At 52.6% G+C, this 10286-nt stretch overlaps 1 pseudogene; it reads left to right on the forward strand.

The window, feature by feature from the left end:
- Nucleotides 1–9606: 9606 nt before the first annotated feature.
- Nucleotides 9607–10004, forward strand: LOC103118747 (zinc finger protein 706-like; annotated as a pseudogene).
- The last annotated feature ends 282 nt before the right edge of the window (nt 10005–10286 follow it).

Raw genomic sequence — 10286 nt, forward strand, 5'->3', positions numbered from 1 at the left:
CTAGACGCGTGGCCTCCTCTAGCCCCCAAGGAAGCCTGGATTCTGGCGCTTACTCGCACGCCCCATGTTCTCTCCTGCAGGCCCTCTACCTTATTGTTCAGAGGGCTCCTGCTCAGAGCGAGTGGTGGCCAAGTGCTCAGAATCCTCAGCTCCACGATGGCAGTGCAGCCTGAAGAAGCCCACCTCCAGTTCCCAGAGGCTGGCATACCAGGTCTGCTGCAAAATGGGCAGAAATGGGGGGGAAAGTGTCAAGAGAAGAGTTCAGGAAACAAAGACACGCCAGTGACCAGGCTCCCTCGGTGCATAAAACAAAGGAAATTCTCTCCGTGGCAGATCAATACCCAGCCACACTGAAGTCAAGTCTCCTGCTCTAACCTCTAGAGGCTTGAAACAGAACCTGATATTGTTGTATTGATCTGCACGTTTCTCCTAACCGAGTAATTTTCCGACACCAGGGCAGGGATGCTGCAGGTCACAGGTGACAGCGAGGCCTGGCGGCGGTCCTAAGAGGGAGTCCGGACCTGCAAGGTGTGAGAACTAGGCAGGTGGACGAGGTCCCAGGATGTGGCTGGTGTATGTGGGCCCTGAGGCCCGCGCTGTTCTTGTCCTATTTGTCTGCACAAGGGGAAGGGACCACTTTCTTTCTCTCCTCTCCACGGCAGCCAGGCCCCAAGCCCCAGGCCTGGGCAGAGGGCGGCTTTCCTGTGTTCACACATGGGGGTGAAATGGAAACCTGAGAAGTGGACCCTTGTAGAGGATGCTAGTTTCTCTCTGAGTTCGGTTGCCAGAGGCGAGGTGGGCACCAAGGAACAGAAGGGTGGGCTTCACCTAGAACGAGGAGTCCTTCCACACGGGCACCGACTCTTCACCCAGCTGAAGAGTCCTCCCGGCATCTGCAAGGCCGGGCCTTGCCACGTGTCCAAAGCCTGTCTGTCCCTGTCTCTGTCTCTGTCTCACTGAAACCACACGTTCAGGGGACTGTGTGGGATGAGGGGCGAATCAGACTGCTCAAAACCGCACCCCAGACGCAGAGACAAGGCGGACCCGGGCTCCGTGATCCTCTCCCTGCCTCAGACGCCACAGCTGTCAGTCCCAGCACACCGCTGACCCCAGCAGCCTCTCCCTCTGACACTGGGTGTGACCCGCAGCGGGCACCGGGCACCGGGCAGGCGGGCCGAGCCCCCGTGCTGACCGCGGCGATCCCCGTGGGCCTGGCTGGGGGCAGGGGAGGAGCAGGGGGGGCGGTTGGGAGTTTTTCCTGGAGTAGCAGTTCCTTTGTTCTGCTAGATTTCAGCCAGCAGGAATGGCAAATTTGTCTGCGAGCCTCCAGGAGCCCCTCCCCTCCCCTCCCACCTGCACCCCTCCTCCCCAACCTGGCCGTCCATTTGCTGCTTCTCTCTCCTCCTCTTCCTCGGCCACAGAGCGGCCCCGGGTGGGGGCACAGAGCTCTTTGTCGGGAACCCTCGGAGACAACAGGGAATTGCACCGTGCCGGGGGTTCAGGCGGGCCCCCCACCTGTGGATCACCCCCTTCCCGGGGCGACCCGCCGGCGGCGGCATTGTGCAGGGGCCGCCCGCGTTTCCGCCCGCGTCCGGCAGGTGGCGCCCGCGAGCCCCCCGCGGCTCTAAAGCGAAAACAGATGTTTCCATCAGGCTGGCGCGGGCATGTGACTTGCGGTTCAGCGGTGGGCCGACATAACCCGGAGTTGTGCGGGTCCTGCTTCCCCCCGCCAAGTCAAAGCCCTGCCCTGCCCTGCCCTGCCCTGCCCCTGCCCTGCCCTGCCCTGCCCTGCCCCTGCCCCTGCCCCTGCCCTGCCCCTGCCCCGTCCGAGCCCCGGGCACCCGCCCTGCTCAGCCCAGCGGCTCCATGCAGCCCGGCTGGAGTCCTCCCTGCCCCCCTCCGCCTCCTTTCCTCCCTTTCTCCTCTAGCCGTCTTTACCCCAAGGCTGGGGAGAGGCGCTAGCTTTCCAAAATCGTCGTGGTCCGGGGACGTGTCCGGCGCCCCCAGGCCCGAGGCCAGGAGGTGGGCGGTGGGAGCAACTGAACTCGGAGGCCGCCGGGGCAGCGCCGGTTCCCCAGACCCCCGCCAGGGGGCAGCATCGACCCGGCCGGGCCCCACCGCTGGCCGGGCCCCAACGCGGGGCCCTTTTACTTTCCGTGGCCTCAAAATTATTAGTTCCAGATGAGTTCTTGCAATTGTAATATTTGGTTTAACCCAATCTGCCCAATTGCGTCAGCACACGTCCAAACGCAGCCGTCTGAAGTCTAACCAGACATCAGAGGCATGTTGGGGTGGGGTGGGCTGGGGGGCGTCAGCATTCCTTACCCTTTGAAAGAATTGGGGAAAAAATTAATAAGGAGGAGGTTGATTTATCCCCCAAACGAAAGAAGGGTGATCCAGCCTGGGGCTGGGCAGCCTGACAGAGCGAGAGGAGAGGGGACACTGGGGGAAGAAGGCAGAACAATAGAACTTTGTGGGCTTGCGGCCACTAGAGTGGGACTGGATTTATTTGTCCAAGTAGGAAGGGGCCGCGGGGCTCTTTGAAGGTCAGAGCAAATAAGCAGAGCTGGTGGACATTTGGTTTTCTGAGAGAAGAGCCCTTCAAGTCACGTAGCTGCTATTGTCAGACAAAACGCAGGCGAGCTGGCTGCCGGCTGCCGCTGGGCCTCGGCTTGCTCCGGAAGGGGACCCCAAGAAGAGGAGCCACCCTGTGTTAACACAGGGCTTGGAGGGCACCACGGGTGTCTGCGCTGAGGAGTCAGACTGGGTTTGTTAGGGACCTGTTAGAAGACTCCTGTTGTGCTCTGAGTGGTGGACCTGCAGGAGTCCCCCGTGTGTCTGCTAGACAGCTTGTCATCAGCCAGGGCGGCACCTTGGCGTGACACCTGGGAGACCAGGTCGGCAGAGGCCAAGCTGAGGGGCTCCCTCTGAGCCCTGGGGAAGAGTGTGTGGAGGCAGCCCAGGAATCCTGCTCCAGCCACCAGGAGAGAAAGGGTGCCTGACTCCTCTTAGGATAAGAAACAGAAAGAAACAGGCATTAAGAGGCGGCCTGTGCTACGTAGTCACCCCTACCCTGCCTACACCCCAATTTTAAAGCTGGGCTCAAATGCTCCAACATGGCTCTCACGGCTGCACAGTGATTCCCGCGAGCCAGCTCCAGGGAGCCTGGCCGTTTCCTGACAGGTCTTTGGCTCTACACGGAACGGATCAAAAGCCAGCACCCGGCCGGCAGATGCTGAGTCCTGCGTGGGGGCTGGGCTGGGTCTGGCGGCAGGCAGACAGCAGCAGGTCGGCTGGCCGTCTTGCTGGATGTGGTGGGGACCCTGCTCCCCATCTCCTGCTCCGGTGGCCACCCCACTGCCCAGGTTAGACACGGGAAGGGGGCTGGAGCCTCCACACAGCTGGCCAGAGTTCAGGGACCCAAGCTTCCTGCTGCTTTTCCTTTCATTTTGAAAAAACAGGCAGGCGTCTCCCCACAGGTTGCTGCTGGGAAGATTCACAGAGTCCCACCTGCGTCCCAAGGGAGGCTCAGCACCAGCCTCACTCTGCACAGGGCACTGCTGGGAAATGCCAGTGCTCCTCTCCACTGTCACACGGACTCCATTTCCTTCAGACACCAGAGTCTGGAAATCCTATTACCGATTCTCTCTTCTGCCGCGGTTACTGCTGGGATGGGAATCGGCGCCTGCACAATCCCACTCTTAGTGACTTCTTTTTCTTTTTAGGTGGAGGGGGGAGAGAAAGAGGGGGAGACAGAAGGACAAACACCCTAGCACTGCTCCCCTGTGCATGAGACCTGCCCCTGCAGACACTCCCACGTGGTGTCTCTGGTCCTCCTGTTGGTAGGGTGTGCGCACTACTGTGTGAGCCACCTCCAGGCTTACAAGCCTCAGGAACCCACCCAAGAGCTACTGAAATCAGAAGGAAAAGGGGGGGCATATGGACCATACATTTTAACCCCACTACCCGCCATGACTGTGATTGACACCCACAGGTGCAGACACAAAAACCGCCCAAACTTCCCTTGTTTTCTAGATGAGCTTCCTAAGAATTCAGTGGTCCGGTCAAGGTCACACAAGCCCAGCCTGCAGTTCCTGTGAAGAGCTCCAGCTCCCAGTGGCGCTGAGTATTGCTCATCTGTGAAGCACAAATGCCCTTCTCCTCACTCCCTGCCCCACCCCCCACCCCGCCCCCGACGTTCAGTGAATCTCTCCCACAACCACCGTCTGTACTGCTGCTAACTGTCTAAGACTAAAACCTTTCTCCGGTTTCCGTGCACGTTAAACTCAAAACTGGCAGGGAGAGTCCCCCTTCACGCTGAAGTCTGTTGGGCGTGACTCATGTTTCCAGAAGTGATTCAAACCAGCAACTGGCCATTATCATGGTGACCGCTGCTTTATTATTTATTTACTTTCAATACTGATATTTATTTATATTGTATAAAGACAGAGAGACACCTGCAGACCTGCTTCACTGATAGTGAAGCTTTCTCCCTGCAGGTGGGGACCAGGGGCTTGAACCTGTGTCCTTACACACGGTAATGTGACAGCTTAACCAGGTGTACCACCACCTGACCCCCCGTGACAGCTGCTTTACAAATCCCTGTTTTTATTTTTGTTCGTTTTATGAGAAGAACAGTAGGGAGTAAGGCAAGTGGGTCCTAGAAAAGTTTAGAGACATTTTCTGAGCCCCCGTGACTCTGGATGGTCCCAGGTTGTAACGCCAGGGTCCCCAGCCACCCCGTCTCACTGGGTCGCACTGCAGAAGCGTGGACATCACTGAGCTCACTGTAAGGACAGGCCAGCCCCAGCGTCACCCACTGTCAGAAAGATCCTGCACCTCAGCCTGAGAGTGAGGCAGTTCTCCCCTGTGGTCTTTGCTGGTTTTGTTTTTAAGGGTTTGCTTATTTCTTATGAAACAGAAAACTTTTTGCCCCAGAGACAGAGAAGCCAGGTCTCATTCTGGCACCTGCAATGCTGGGGGTTGAACTGGCGGCCTCAAGCAGGCAGGCCTTGAGCTCTCTGAGATGCTGAGCACCTCTGCAGGCATGGCTTCATGTTTGTATATATTTACTGAGGAGGGGCGGAGAGAGGGAAAGGACCAGAGCTTCACGCTGGCACAGGTGATGCTGGGGATTGAACTTCTAGAGACCTCATGCCTGAGGGCCCATCACCTTATCCACTGTGCCACCTACTGGACAATGAATGATTTTTAAAATAAAAATACATTTTTAAAATAATTTTTAAAATAAAAATAAAATTTTAAATCCCTCTCTCCATTGTTGCCAGTCATCTCTATCAGGAACAACAAAATAGACCCCTTTGTGGGCCCCCACAGGACCTTGCCCTCAACTTGGATCAACAATGGTATGGCTTAATCAATGTTTCCTTTTTATAAATAAAGAAAAATATTAGTGGTTTAATAATGACTTACAAGGCCATAAAATTACAGGGGAACAGTTCCACACTCACCCTCTGCCACAGCTTTCTGCCCTTCCTATTGCATCTGCCTCTCCTCCCTACATTCAAGGATAACCACCACCAGTTTTCACAAAATCTTAGTGGCAGCTTGACTATCTCTCTCTCTCTCAAACAATTTCATGTGTTTCAGTTCATTATATTGTACAATTGATCAAAATAATCCATTAATTGTACTTCAAAGACATGCAGGCCATTTGGTAAATTATATAAACTATCACAACAAGAGTCCCTGAACACAAGCACCAAATTAAAGAACTTCAAGATGTTATACATAAGAAGGGTGAGAAAAGCAAAAAATGATGTAGTAAAGATTAAGAAGTGCTTAAGAGAAATTGGCATTTAAAAAGACAGAGGAGTGTATGTATTTAATGTGTTATACTTAAAAGTATATATACAATTGACATATAAATACATATTTTTAAAACTGTTTTTGTGTCACAGTTTTTTGCGTGAACATCCTCTATCCATCCCTTCCTTCCCTTCCATGCTTTAGAGCTGTCTCGTACTTCTCTGGCTTGTGTTTCTGGGTCTGTGAGACTGCATCACTGTGTAGATCATTCAGTGCTCTTGCTTCTTCCTCTGTGGCCCTCCTCCCAGTAACTCCTGCAGGGCAGGTGAGCGATGGCAAACCCCCTTAGCCTACGTACGTCTGGTGCTGCTTTGGTTGCTCCGTCATTTCTGAGTGAGCCTTGCAGGGAAAGCATGGCTGGCAGTTGTTTTACTGTAAAACCTTGAGCACTCCACTTCACACTCTCCTGGAATCCATGGTTCCTACAGAAAAGTCTGACTAAGTCTGACTCTACCGCCTTTGTCTCAGTCTTCTTTTCCCTAGCAGAACTGTAATTTTTTCTTTGTCCCTGACTTTTGGTAAGTTCACAATGATGTGCCTTGGTATAGGTCTATTCGGGTTCAGGGATCTGGGAGTTCTCTCTGCTTCCTGAGCACCTGCATCCTGATCATACCCTAGATTTGCAAACTTTCCTGCTAGTATTTTGTAAAATATGCTTGCTGCCTCCTTCTTTCTTTCCTCTCCTCCTGAGTCCCCTGTAATTCTGACATCTTCTTCTTTGATGGAGTAGTCAGTTTCTCCAAGAGTTGCTTCACTTTTCTTCTGAATCTTTTTCTCCTGCTGTGAAGTTAAACAGTGTTGTTGTTGCTTCGTCTTCTGTTTTCAACATGGACAAGTCTACTTCCTTGACTCGCTAATTGAGACTGAAACGCATTCATAGTGTCTTTCACATCCTGCAACTGTTTCAACTTCTCTAGTTTCCTATCAAGTGACTCTTTGAAATCATGGGTTTCTTTCTTAATCCATTTCTCCATATTCAGTTGAGAACTTAATATTTCTTCAAATTTCCTGATAATGTATTTCCTAAATTCTTTCTCTGACAGCTCCACTAGTCTATACGATGATATGTTTGACCCTGTTTTGACTGTCCAAAACCAGAGCCTTCCTAGTTTTACTTATCTGTTTTGGTTTCTGTTGTTGGCCAACAGGCGGTGCTGGGTTCTGCTTTGCATGTGAATTGCAGGGAGAGGGGTTTTGAAGAAGTGACACAGTATGATCATGCCTGATGCCCCTTAAACAAAGCCCTAGGCCGTGGGGGTGGGGGAAGAATCAAGACCACCTTCTTTTCCCAGACTGATTTCTGAAAGTGAGAATTCTGTTGTGAGGTCAAAGCTATTTTTTCTCACCTGCAAGGCAGTCTGATCCCACTCATCAGTCTCCCTATGGCACTGGGGCACTTCAGAGTTTGGTAGGCTTCCTGGCTGCCACAAACATAGCTTAATTCTCTGCTTCCTCTGGAAGGCCCCCACAGGGCTTAGATTTACTCAACAGCCTGAGGCTTCTACAGCATGAACAGCAGTCTGTCCTCACTCTCTGCCCGCCCACATGCTGTCCGTGTGCGATCACCAGCCTTCTGACGGTGACACTCTGTCCTTTCCTAGAGACCCTAGCCGTTCTGCCATGAGAGTCACTGAGATGTTTTGTTGCGATATTTGTTTTCTGGGAGAGAGCTGACTTCTCAACACTCAGTCATCCATCTGAGCTCTGCCCCAGAAGTTGGCAAATGATGTTTTTTAAAGTGCCAAATCATCTTCCTGTCAATTCAGCCAGCCAAAAGGACTGTTGGAACATTGTTCCCTCTGCTCCTCGCCTTTCACCTGATCTCCACTGAGCTCCCCTTGTCCTAACCTTAGCAGGCTGGGTTCCTTAATTTCCATTTATTTTCCTTTTTTTCCCCCTTTTGTTGCTCTTGTTTTTTTTATTGTTGTTGTTATTATTGTTGTTGGATAGGACTGAGAGAAATGGAGAGAGGAGGGGAAGACAGAGAGGGGGAGAGAAAGATAGACACCTGCAGACCTGCTTCACCACTTGTGAAGTGACTCCCCTGCAGGTGGGGAGCTGGGGGCTTGAACCAGGATCCTTATGCTGGTCCTTGCGCTTTGCGCCACCTGCGCTTAACCCACTGCGCTACTACCTGGTCCCCTTTTCCTCTTTTATTTTAATAACACACCAAAGGATGAACTAAGGACATTGTACTTGGGTAATACTGCTGACAAATCTCCCTGGCCCATTTTTTTTAAATGGGTTTTCATTTAGGAACTGTTTTACAAGACTGTTATTTCAGGGGTATAAGTCCATGTCTCCCCTGAAATATGTGTTAACCTGCCTCCTCCACCACAGTGCTCTTTTCTACCAACACAGAGCACTGTATTCCATTTTAAAAAATTATATATACTAGGGGCCAGGCAGCAGTGCTCCCTCCCTCCCCTCTTCATCCCCTTTGTTCTCATTGGCTCCTGCCAAGTACCGGAGAACCAATGGGATTGCTGTTCTCCATTCATGTCCTAGCAACAAGCCCTGTTCCAATCTTTCTCTGCCAGACCAACACCTGAAAAATTACATCATGAATGAAGTAAGGCTAAAGCAGCAAGGGCCAGAAAAGGTCCCTTATTTATTAATTTAAATAAAGCAGCAAGGGCCAGAGAAGGTCCCTTATTTATTAATTTATTTTTCATGTGTCTGCTGCAGAGTTCACTTAAGGTGTTTCAGTCTGGATTCTTAAAGTGACAATTCCCTGGGTTGTGGCCACTGTTCTCTCTGCAGATCCACGGAGCCAGGGAAACAAAGTGAGCAGTTGCGGAATAGGCGAAGGGCCTTTAGGTGAGGCATGCGTGAGAGGGAGAGAAACGCCGGCCACGTTCCTCTAACAGCCCTGCTTGGGGAGGCCTAACACATGCACAGCGAGTGTTCACATGCTATATATTTTTCGGGAAGTGACTAAAATATCCCCAACCACAGAAGCTGCCCACCCACTCGCCCTACAGAAACAGCCCTTCTGGTGGCTTCTCTTGCTGCAGTCAGCTATACTCAAGACCCCTTCTAAGCCTGTTTTGGAATAAAGGCCCCATTCTGTTCCCCCGGCCCCTGGAGCCAAGGAAGGAGCTGCCTGTGGATCTGGGAAAGGTGTGGGGTGGTCCGGGAAGGGCGGAGGGGTGCAGGGAGGGTGCCCAGAGCACACAAGCGCAGGGCTGCAAACACAGACGGACAGCTCAGGAGGTGCTGAGCAAGATCCAGATGCCCAAGGGGGGGCAGGGGCAGAGGGGGGCCAGCTGGGGGTTGGCTGGCAGAGTGGCTCTGTCCAGACATGCAGGGCTTCTCGTGGAGGTGTCTGCCCTTCTAGGCTTTTCTTAAGACCCAGAGCTGATCCGCGGCTTCCCACTCCCCCACCCACCCAGTCTGGAGCAGACAGCAGACACAAAGAGCTCAGTGGTGGCGGGTGGCGGGGCGGGAGAAGGGAGGCGGTGAGCACCTGCTCTTGGTGCCTGAGCTAAGGGTGCAGCAGGCAGCCTTGCAGCCCTGATCTGCCCTGGCCCTGCCCCTGCACTCTGGCCTCCTGCTCTCCTGGGAGGCTCTGCTGCAGGGCCAGCCTGGGCGGGATGGGGAAGACCCCGGGCTGCTGCTGTCAGGGGTGCTGGCTGGAAATGCAGAAAGGAGCCACAGTGGCATCTGGCACAGACCTGGCTTGATCCAAGGCCTTGGCAGCGGCGAGTGCCAAGTGCCAGCTGTTGTGTTCCTGGCTTCTCTTGCTGAAGCAGTGCTGGGCATGCTCCCCCTTCCTCTCCCTTCCTGCCACCTCCAAGGTCCTCTCGGGCTGTGCGGTCTCTCCCACTCCAGACTGTCCCGGCTTGGATATGGTTCGTGGACAGCAGAAGATTCAGTCTCAGCAGAAAAATGTCAAAAATCAAGCTGGACAAAATAAGAAAGAAGGACATGATCAAAAGGCTGCAGCCAAAGCTGCCTTAATATATACCTGCACTGTCTGTAGGGCACAAACGCCAGACCCTAAGACCTCCAAGCAGCACTTGGAAGCAAGCATCCTAAGACTCCATGTCCTCCAGAATGGGCTGATGTTCAGGCATAAAACTGTTTACGGGTGAATTCATGAACCTTTGATGCTTCTGCTGTCTCAGACCTTAGGTAACAAACCTGCAGCTGCTTTTCTAACAAACTGCTGATCAGCAAAAATCAGTCAATCAATCAGTGGGCTACAGAAATGCATTTTCATGCTGTTCCCATTTGGGCTTCATGCAAAGACAACTCTGTGTACATGTGCAGTTGACTCTGATTTGGAAATCTGAAAATCAGTCTATCCTTGTTAGAAAATTTTTTATAATTGTACTTATATAGATGTTCATACTGTGTAAAATAACTCATTTAATAAAATAGTACTTTGAATGGTCTGGGTGGTGGCGCAGTGATAAAGCTTTGGACTCTCAAGCATGAGGTCCTGAGTTCGA

This window comes from Erinaceus europaeus, chromosome 20 (genome assembly GCF_950295315.1).
Source record: "Erinaceus europaeus chromosome 20, mEriEur2.1, whole genome shotgun sequence".
Taxonomy (NCBI): Eukaryota; Metazoa; Chordata; class Mammalia; order Eulipotyphla; family Erinaceidae; genus Erinaceus; species Erinaceus europaeus.